The sequence below is a fragment of the Cryptomeria japonica genome, chromosome 11 (genome assembly GCF_030272615.1).
Source record: "Cryptomeria japonica chromosome 11, Sugi_1.0, whole genome shotgun sequence".
Taxonomy (NCBI): domain Eukaryota; kingdom Viridiplantae; phylum Streptophyta; class Pinopsida; order Cupressales; family Cupressaceae; genus Cryptomeria; species Cryptomeria japonica.
This window is the reverse complement of record NC_081415.1, coordinates 495030264-495040422: the sequence shown is the minus strand read 5'-3', so window position 1 is coordinate 495040422 and position 10159 is coordinate 495030264.

Genomic DNA, 10159 nt, shown 5'->3' with positions numbered 1-10159 from the left:
CCTACATCTTAGGTTCATGTTTTGCATTATTTTATAATCATCTTAGATTATCTTTTCATAATCTCCCATTTTCCTAAGTCATGGGGTCATTTATTATCTTAGTTCTCTTTATCTCCTAATTAGGACATTTCCTTAGTTTGATAAAAAAATATTTTGCATTCCCTTTTGAACATATCCATTTAAGTTAAATTCTCAATTTAGCTAGTCCTCTTATCGTATTTAGATTATAAAACATATTTTTGAAAATCCCAACATCTAGTCTTAGAAACAAATCCTACATCATTATCAAGAAGTATATACCTTATCAAAATTTTATCCACTATCAATCACTATTACATCAAAACTCGTAACTCAACAGTTAAATGATAGACGTGACTTTGTTCATATCCATCATTTTGTCCTTTTATCTTCTAAAATCTCTTGACTTTGTTCCAATTTCTTAGGGTTACACCTTTAGATTTTTAGTCTTAAAGAATTTCCAAAAAAATTATGTGCATTGTCATTTTTTCATCTTCCAAAGTCTCAAAATCCAAAACATAAACATTAGGTGCATCTTCATTTGTTCATTTTTTCCCAAAATCTCAAAAAAACTCAAAAACTTAGGTTGTACCCCTTAGTTGCATTGCATTTCATTCAAATATCTCAAAAAGGATAAAAATATAGCATAGTTCATAGTGCATGTGCAAGATTAATGATTGAAACAAGATCCCAAGTTTGTAGGAAGCGACAAGATTCAACAAATCAACTTGTGAGTAGTTCAATGGAAGAGATACAATTGAGGAGACCTCAATCCAATCCAACACAACAAGGTAACATTGTGCAACCAAGTCTTAATCTAGACATGGGTCCAGTCACAAATCGGCAACCACCACATGACATGACACAATTAGGGTTAGGTCCAAGTTTTGAATCAGTAAGACCAAGAGATGGCAATATTCCACCAACATCGTCAACACATTTGTCAAACAACATTGACTTAGGTCAAAAAACTCAAGGTTATGTCCAACAAGGATTGTCATCACAAGTAGAACCACTTTTTAACCCAAACTTTCGTTAAATTCAACCTAAATCACCTTCGAATGTAAACATACAATCAAACACATCATCAAACTTGGAATTCTCACGAGAAATCCATTTTTTAATGGCTAATGTTTCTCAAAAATAAATTGGCAAAGTCGTAAATGATCCTAGGATTGTTGAACTTTAGATAAATTAATCTTTAATGATCCCATATGATACTTTAAACATCTTAAAGAGAAATTAGCATCAGCTCCTAAATATTAAGCCTTATTAGGTGAATCTAAGTCCCAACTGGGTAAACAAGAACAAACACACCTGGTTTCACAACGAGTTCAAACAAACCCTCTCTCACAACAAGAGCAAACAGATCAAATCCCACAACCTCTTTTGGAACATGAAACTACAAAGATAATCTCAAGGAAAGAAACTCATAAGAAATTAACTTTACAAATTCCCTCAAAATATTTATTTGAACAATTTGATAACCCTTTGTTTAGTACAACATCATCAATGCACCAAATAGACCCGTATATGGTACCGGTATCACAACTGACAATGGGAACATTAGCGAGTATGATTCAACCTTGTGAGAATTTGCCAAGATCTAGAGGCAATGGAAAGCACAAATAAGAGAGAACAAAATGTGACAAGAATAAATTGTACTCCTATCAATGATGCAAAATGTGATCAACTGGATCATCAAGATTTTTGTTGTTGTTACATGCAATGTACGATAAGCCTTCTTATAAAGACAAGGCTAAGAGACAAGAGTGCATACAATGATGACATGTGTGCAATGAGATGCAAGGGTAGGTAGGGGTAGGTAGGAGAAATAGTAAAATATTCCATATTAGGTGGATCACCCACTAAAGGTGGAATTATCACTCCACAATAAGTGGATATGATAGAGTAATAAAAAGATCACACCATAAAAGGTAGAAATTCTCCTACATACACACTCCCAATGTAGCACATCTCCCTAGGTGTCTCATATACAAACTACTATGATATGCATGTACCCAAGTAAACTTAAGTAAAGTGTAGTTATATCCAAGATGAATAAATAATTACACCAACAAACCTCAAACATAAAATTCTCTTCAAGTGGGTCAACAACAAATGGCCCAAGACATGTTCACATTTACCACAAGAATGCCATATATACCACCCCTAGATAAAAACACCCAAACACAATAGAGTGCTTTGCTTTTGCAAGCAGCCTCTTCAAGAACAATCACAAATGTCCAAATAGATCAAATGCAAACAAGATCACACAAGTATAAAAAAACAACAGTTCCACAATAAATTGAACACAATACCAACCACAAAATGCGAAACTGAAGAACTTGATAACTTTCTTGGATGGAAAGGTTATACACAACCAACCATTCAAAAGCAACAAATTTCTATTAAATACGAACAACAAACACATCCAACGATGCAAGCAGAAACTCAATATCAACCACAACAACAACCAATTTATCAACATGTTGGACTAACACATCAAATGACATAGCAACCAACAGTTCAACCATTTGAATATGCAATCAAAAAATATCAACAAGCACCACAACAATACATGCCACAATACCAATAATAGATGCAACAAGTTTCTCGATTCCAACAAGTTGTTCAACCAGGTGCGCAACAACAAATGAACACGCAATATCAACTGGCGGCACAACTACAACAACATGGACGACAACAACATCATCTTATGCCATCAATTCAAGTCCAACAACAAGCAACATGATATCAACCCCTAGTTCAGTCCATAGTGCAATATCAATAGCCACAACAAACAAGTCATTACCAAGACAATACCGTGGTGCAATATGGAGATCTATACCAAGACATGTCTATAGTAAATACCCCACAATCAATAATTCTTGAATATCAAGGGCAATACCCATTTTGGGGGCATAGTGTATCGACAACAAGGTCATCCAAGGATGAATGACAAACCTTTCCCTAAAAAATTTAATGTTCCAAAGTTTGATAAATATAAATGAAAAGGAGACCCCAAGGATCATATCAATGAATTTTACACATCTTGCATGGAAGTCCATTAGGGTGACACATATCTTATGCATCTCTTTCCTCAAAGTGTATCAAGACAAGCGATGGACTGGTATGCATGAATATCTAGTAACATAAAGTCATGGAATGAACTAGCTGAAAAGTTCATTTTCCACTTCACCTTCAACATTGATAATGAAGTCACCATAAGTAACCTATATACCACTAAACAAAAGACAGTGAAATTCTTCATTACATTCTTACAATAGTTGCATAACTTGGTTAGTCAATACCCACTCGATATCCCTAAGGAACAACATGTGAACTTGTTCATTGAAAATCTAGTAGTAGAATTGATGTATGAATTAAAGATCAAAAGTCTCAGTACCATTGATAAACTTGTCAAGAAAGGAACAAACATCAAAAGGGCTCTTACAAAAAAAGAGATTATTAAAATTTCCAAAGATAATAATAATAATCCTAGAAACTCAAATGATAAAAAAAAACTTGGTCTCAAAACAAGAACGTCACCAATGATGCAGTCATGGATGCAAGGACAATAAACAATGCACAGACTAAGATCACCCTCAAAGGATATACACAACCAAACACGCAAAACATATAGCCAAAATCAATAACAAACTCAACCAAATGTATCATTTCAACAACCAACTCAACAACAAAATCAAGAAACAAATACACTACAATAGAACCAACAACAAAAACCTCCTTGAACCAAAGACACAACTCCCAAATAGTTTACATCATTAAAGGAGTCTTTAAATTTGTATTGAAACAACTACTACAGTCAAATCTTGCTCAATCGCTAAAAAATAGAAATGAACTTGCAGCCAAACCAAGGTGGTGAAATGACAATCAATATTGTGAATATCATCAAACAAAAGGACACATAACTCCTTCTTTCTAGTTAGAAAACCCTATACAAGATTTGATTTATCAAGGCCTCATTGAGATAGACTCTCCCACAACATCTTCCAACACAAATCATACTATATTCAAGACTCCCCTACCTAACCATCATAAGGGAAAAGCTTGCACTTCTAATTCTGACCCCAAAGGCAATGTAAATTATACCAATACTTCCTAGTACACAATAAATTGTCTCTGAGTGTCAAATGATCATGAGTCCACCATAAATGTCAATGATCAAGATTCCCAATGTGCAATAACTACCCAGCGATCCAAAATTATTTACAAGGAGCTCCTCCTAAAGCTCAAGTAACCAACCAATACAATCTTCTTGATCATTTAGGTAAGATACCCATGTAAATCTCTATTTTTTATTTGTTATGCATAGAACAGTCCTAGATAAAGCCTTATAGGAAACCACAGTCCCCATCGACATTAATGTTAACAGGTTTTAGGCTATGATAGGTCACATGCTCCCACACGCCCTGCTACTTTCACTGATAATTATATCCCTCATGACAAACCCCACCATAATGATCTATTACATTTAGAAATCTTCGTCCATAATTGTAAGGCCAAATGAGTCTTGAATAATGGTGGATTAGGACTAAACATTTGTACTTTCAGAGTTGTAATAGGTCTTAGATATTCAAAAAAGGACATAGATACCACCAAGAGAATAACAAGAAAAGCATGTGATGATGCAGAAAAGGAATCATTATATTGCCTATTCGAGTTGGTCCTGCCACTGAAAACATATCACTACAAGTCTTGGACTTGGATCTTCCTTGCAACATGATTCTAGGTTGTCCTTGGATACATGTCATGAAAGTAGTTTCATCTACCTATCATCAGTGTCTAAAATAGCCATACAATAGAATTGAGATCGTTGTCCCTAGTGATATAAACCATTTTCAATTTTGTATTAATCTCAAAGGAACTCCTGAACAACAAGTGCCAGTGAACAAGGAGGCGTTGTCATCCAGTAACACCTCTCAATATGTGGATCCTTGGACATTGTCCAAATTCTCCAAAGGCAAACTCAAGATCTAAGATCAAGGATGTGGAGAGTATACAATTGAACAATCATTCCACATTGGGAAGTTGCCTACCTCCCCTAAATCCTATTGAAATACCCATCCTCTATGGAAAGAACCCAAGGTCCTCATTCTATATCAACCTCCTACCACATTCACAAAATGTGAATCTCACAATGAAGTAAAAATTGAAGAGGATGTATCCAACTGGCTTTACAAAGATAAAGAGGATGTGCCACATACATGTACAATTTCTCATTAAAAACTATGGAAAAGGCTTTAGCATCATGTAGAAGAAAGGATATGATAGGCATAGTGGTTTTGGCACAAATAAACAAGGTATCATATCACCTTTCCAGCCAAAAGAATGACATCACACCAAAGGATTAGGATTTAAACCATTACAAATTGGTTCCTCGAACACTAAGTTAACCTTGTGTGAAAAAAGGAGTACTTCTAACACTAACAAGACACCTATGGAAAGCCATAATGAAACGGATTCCGATGAGTGGGAATGGGACTCGTAGTCCTCTAGTTCTTATGAACTTTATAAGGTCGCATTGACCTTGATGACTTACCTCTTGAAGATAAACATGTAAATATTCCTACTCATGTACAAACCTATCCACAAACCTAGATATAAGACTTTTGGTATTCTAGCACCTCATCAGAAGAAAGCAGTATCGACAGTGATCCCACTAATATTCATATTATGACCATAACCTCTACCACCCAAGATTTGTATAATTTTAATGATACAATGCCCTTAGTATTCCCCAAGCTTATTGATTAGGACCAATAGGGATCATCGAGCTTAAACCATTTTGAAAATGATGAAGCTATAGATGAGTTTTTTGAGCTTTGAGAAGGCATACCTTCAGGCGATCACAAGGTAGATTTCACTGTAAACCTAGATACCTTAGTATATTTTGGGGATTCAACTTCATCTTCTAGTCGCAAAATAAAAAATGAAAAATGAAAACAATGAAAAAATAGTAAAAAATAGGTCTCTTGGTGAAAACTGCAAGTTACCTTTAGACCATGAATAAGACGTATCCGAAGGTGAAAACCTCTCTAAGGTGCCTAAGGATGGAAGACTGGACATACCCCTAATAGGTCATGAAATATTTACTCTATTGGTAGAGATAACACAAGAAATTAATATTGGTACATCTAATAACCCCAAGGTCATCCATTTTGCAAATTCCTTGTCAAAGAAAGAGAAAGTAGGCTTTGTCAAATTCTTCCTAGAGAAACAAGTGAATTTTGCATGGTCATATGTAGATATGCTAGGGCTTGATTCAAAATTGGTCCTTCATCACTTATCGTTGTAGTTAGTTATCAAACCAGTTAAACAAAAGATGAGAAAGATACATCCCCATATTGCATTACTAGTCAAATCCAAACTTAAGAAATTGCTTGATATGGGTTTCATTAGACCCATTGATTATGCAAAGTGGATTTCTAACTTAATTCCAACCAGCAAGCCCACTAGGGGCATTAGAATATGTATTGATTTCAAAGACCTAAACAAAGTATGTCCAAAAGATGATTTCCCTTTAACAAACATTGACATAATAGTGGACATGACAACAGGCTATGAAATGTTGTCATTAATGGGTGGATTCTTTGGCTACAACCAAATCAGAATAACTCTTGAGGATCAACATAAAACAACTTTCACATGTTCTTGGGGAACCTATTATTGGAATGTGATGCCCTTCAGCCTTAAAATTGATGGAGCAACCTATCAAAGAGCGATGACAACCATCTTCCATGATTTCATGCACACATTAATGAAAGATTATGTAGATGACCTATTATGTAAATCAATCATAAGAGATAGTCATCTAGGTATCTTGGGTAAGATATTTGATAGAATTGAAGGGTTCAAACTTCATTTAAACGCTAAGAAATGTATTTTTGGGGTCACATCAAGAAAACTCCTAGGATACATTGTTTCTCACTATGGCATTATAGTAGACCCAACAAAGGTAAAGGCTATAATGGAAATGCCTTCGCCTTCAACTTTAACACAACTAAGAAATCTTTAGGGTAAATTGCAGTCTACTTGGAGATTCATAGCACAATTAGCTGGCAAACGTCACAGAGTAACTTTCAAATGGAATGATTAGTGCCAGCAAGCATTTCAACAGTTAAAAGAGTATCTATTATCTCCACTGGTCTGGATGCCTCTGATTGAAGGCAATCCATTCATCTTGTACATATCAGCAAAAACAAGAACATTAGCCGATTTTTTGTCGGCTATGAATTAAATTACTCCAATATTGAGCATGCGCACGGGGGCTTCATTGGGTAGGCAATATTATATCTCATGCATTCATATTGGGGGGCTTAATATACCAAAAAATGAGCTCAATATATTGCATATCTAGTGAAAATAGAGGGAATTAATTTGGGCTATGAAAAAATGCAATATCTGGTGAATATAGGGAGATTTTTAATCTGGGTTATGTATTGGGAGAGGGTGACAAAAAAGGAGTTTAGGGCAATATTTTATGAAAATAGAGGGATTCTTTAGTATGCCATTAAAACACACGTGATATAACTCAAGCTCACTAAATAAAGACCTCGTGAGCATGCATGCCTAGCAGTCGTCTTCACTATGCAAAAGCTTAGACATTACTTGTTAAATCACAAGAGATTGCTTGTATCAAATATAGATCCATTGAAATACCTACTCAATAGAGAAACACTCATATGATGCCTAGCAAAATGGGTAACAATCTTGAGTGAATTTGATATTAAGTATGCAGACTGGAAATCAATAGCAAATCAACTCGCAATTGTTATTTGAGTTTCCAGATGAATCGATATTTAATATTATATGCCATGTCGAGTGGTAGCTCTTCTTTGATTGTAATGTCCCCTTAAGTTATGACTTATGAAATACGAACATTTAACTTATAAGAATCAATTACAAGAGGCTTACAAGAGACTTCATACTTAAAAATAATGATAATTTATGCGAGAATGGTTTGATACACATTGCTTTCTACTTGTAATCAGATGTTATGAAGTCAATATCACTGTTATCTCTGATTTGACGGTTAGGTGTATGTAAAATGATTTTGATCAATATAAATATACACTAGGTGTAATGCAATCAATGTTATGTGTAGATGGAATATATATTCTTTTCCTTGATATGTCCGGTGATGTTTATGCAAGGATGATCTTTGATCTGCAACTCTGATATATCTGATGTAACAATGAGAATATGGTGTAAGTTAGTCATTTCAATCTGCAGAATAGAATAGAGAATCCTGGTCTTTCTAATGTGTTACTGTGTAATGTATGCTTTGGATCTCCTTGCTTAGATTATATTGACAATTATATGCAAGTTGTGTTTGCATTGGGCAACAATCTTATGCAATGTCTTGGTGTTCGTTGATTGTTATATTTTGTGATTCCCTATTCCACATCTTGATTTCTTCCACGGATTTATAGTGCAAGTTTCGATCAGATTGTGTCTAATATTATTTCCTTTATAATATTCCTATGATTTCCTCCTCCTTGACCAATGAAGGTTGACTTTAATATACCTCTACCCCTCGATGGAATGGTTGCCTGAGAGGGGTCACATCTCTTCCAATATCAATCGCACCTCCTTGACATATATTTCCTTTGCAACTAAATCACACCTTTTAGATATTTCTTTTCCTTTCCAAATCGTATTTATTTGATGTTTACATATGTCTAAATTAATCCCATTTTAATCAACGTAACTATTGCTAACAACATATCGTTGTTCTATCAAGTTGCAATGATGCTTATTATCAAATCGTTGCTTATATATGGATCCAATGCTAAGTCCATCGCATTATATCCTTATTATCAAATCGTTGCTTATATCCAATGGATCTTTGTCTTGTGGTTATTGCCTTCAATCAGCAATCGATATCATTCCACATTCCTACGATGCTGTAAGGTCTCATACGTGGCTCATCCTGTATCATCGCAGGTGTGATAGAATCGTCTTTTGTTTTGCTTTGATGATGACTATCCCATCAAAAACTTAACCTCTCACAATGATTTCGTCATTTATAATCTTTAGAATATTGATGATGACTGGTAATGGTATCAAGGGTTCTTTGATATGGTGCTTGTTCTATTTAATAATAAGTTTAAATCTTTAATTAAAACTTATTAAATCACATATCGTCTCTTGTTGGATTTAGGTCTTGAGTGGGGACATTACATTGATGGATTGCAAACAAGGCATGGTTCTGTGGCAGGTATTTTGTTTCTAACTCTGCAAGGAGATGCAATTCCAAAATCATACACAATCAGTTTTGAATGCACAAATAACGTTGCAAAATATGAGGCCTTAGTCACAGGGCTAAGAATTGTAGTCAGATGTATAGTGATTCAAAACTAGTCATCCGGCAAGAAAATGATGACTATGAAACTAACGATTAAAAACTTGTCCCCTACAAAAAAAAATTGGTTGACTTCTACAAGATCGAGTTTGTTACAATCACATTAAGTCAAGTACCACAACTACCAAAAAAATAGAAGATGCCATGGCCATGATTGCATCCATGCTCGATATTCCATAAAATGTTGACAAGTGCAAATTTTTAGTGGAACAATTGTTGATTCCTTCTTTTGAGTTCCCACAATCTGAGCTCGTGTGTGAAATAATTGGTCCTAATTCTCCTTGGTGCCAAGATATATATAAGTACATGAAATCCCAAACCTTAACTACCAACCTATCAAATAAGCAATGTTGGTCATTCATTCGCAAGCCTCTAGATATGTTATCATCGGTGGCACCCTTTACCATCGCTCTTTTGACCAAACCTCACTCAGGTGTCTTGATATAGAAGAAGCACAAACTACTTTACATGAGGTTCACGATGGTATTTGTGGAGTTCATTTCAATGGTTTAAGTCTTGCAAAGAAACTAACCTGAGCTAGATACTATTGGCCTACGATGGAGCAAGAGGCCCACACCTTTGCAATGAAATGTTGGAGATATCAAATTAATGGTGACCTAATTCATGCACCAACACAAGAACTCCAATCTATATATCTCCATGGCCATTTTCTAAATGGGGACTCGACCTCATAGGAAAGATCCACCCTACCTCTATCAATGGCCATAAATTCATAATCACAACTACAGA